This window comes from Stegastes partitus, unplaced genomic scaffold (assembly GCF_000690725.1).
Source record: "Stegastes partitus isolate 25-593 unplaced genomic scaffold, Stegastes_partitus-1.0.2 Scaffold870, whole genome shotgun sequence".
In the NCBI taxonomy this organism is placed as follows: Eukaryota; Metazoa; Chordata; class Actinopteri; family Pomacentridae; genus Stegastes; species Stegastes partitus.
Genome location: NW_007578601.1, coordinates 117,930 through 119,800, shown reverse-complemented (window position 1 = coordinate 119,800; position 1,871 = coordinate 117,930).

The following is a 1,871-nucleotide window of genomic DNA, read 5'->3' as shown; positions in this document are numbered from 1 at the left end:
CAGCAGCTGGACGCGAGCAGATGCTGATCATTATGGGATGGCAGCGGTCAGGCTCGTTAGCAGCAGAGGGCAGCCTGGTATCGATCATCTCCACCGTCGCTTGTAGCATCGATCGGGATCAATACGTGATAATCTGCTGCTTCACATGACTGATTGATCCTGATCAGCTGATTGGTCTGTGTAACATGAAATAATCACGTTTTAGCCGCCGAGTGTCGAACATCAACACAGAATGATCTTTATATGATTAAACTGCGTCCTCATGTGTTTCGAGGGGTTATGTTTGATTTTAATGCATCATAAATCTGATTTTTAAGTTTTTAAATGACGTTTCTTCATCAATTTACTGTTAATTTACAGAAAAAAATCAGTAAAATCATTATTTTACATGTTAACTGTCATAAAAGGGAACAATTTAGATGTCCACGTGAAAAATCTGTGTTTTTTTTTTACAATTTTTTATCATTAAATTCTGGACAGTGGACAAAACAATGGTGGTATTTTGGAAACCGAATTCATTAATTGACATTTTTCACCATTTTGTGACATTTTAGAGCCAAAATCTGATCATTAAATTAAGAAAACGATCGACAGCTTCATCAACACGTTTAGATTTAGCGTGTGCTGTTAAATTCCAGATAATATTCAGTAAAATCACAGAAAAAAATATTAATTTACAAAAGAAGAAAAAGCCAAATGATTAAACACTGTCCACATCAATAAAAAAAAAAAAACATAAAGAAATATTAATTAGTTCTTTCTCAACCCTTAACTGGTAAATTAAACTATTTTTAAAATGTAATTAAATCAGAGAAAATATCACTTTTCATAGTAAATGTGTTTTTGTTCTTCAGCAGATTTTTAAAGTTTTGTTAAATTACAGAAAATATTTAGTAAAAGTATAAATTTACATCTAAACTGTAAAAAATAAAAATAAAAATCCTGTAACCAGCGTCCACACTAACAGTCACGTTTGGTTTCATTTTGGCTAAAAAGGACGTGAGTTTAACAGTCAGGTTCTGATCCAGACGGAGCTGATGGAGGCAGAGGAGGCTCCAGGAAAGACGGTTCGATCCAAACGGAGGCTGGTTCACCAGAACAACAGACGGAACCGACACACAGAACGACTGTTGGATGTAAAAGAGCTGCAAAGAGACACAAAACCACCACAAAGAGACTAAAAACAATGAAAAATGAAACGCAAAGTGACACAAATACATGCAAAATGACAGGAAATGGATCAAACCTGACTGAGAATAACACTAAATGAACACGAACAGATGCAAAACCGCTGCGAAAAGACACAAAACACCCACAATCATTACAAATTAGATGAGAAACACATTTAATTTAATAAAAAACAGATGATCAATGCAAAATGTCCAGAAACACTGGACCTGACTGACGTGATGCTAACTGAACAGAACCAGATGCTAATGTTCTACCAACCGTGACCAAGAAACTCCAGAACGTCCTCAGAGCTGCAGAGAGCCGAGCGCTGACCAGGAGCTCGTCACCTGGAGGTCGTCACCTGGAGGTCGTCGCCGAGGACGACTCGACGGCAACGACACTCGTGACCTCCTGAGTGATGCAACCAGCTGCTCTGTCTGAACCAGCTCTGATCCGTTCAGGGCGGTTCTGACACCGTAGGACGGTTTCATCGATATAATCAGTGTAAACGAGGCGTCTTCAGGTTGTTCCTCACTAAACCTTCTGCTACGTTCTAACCAAACATCCAGGTCTGACTCCTCCTGCAGCCGGCGGCTCATTATGGGATGTTTCAGGCTCTCATTTTGGATCTTTTGCGTCTCATTTTGGTCATTTTAAATCTCAATTTAAACTATTTTATCTCTTTTCTCTTCATTTCGTGT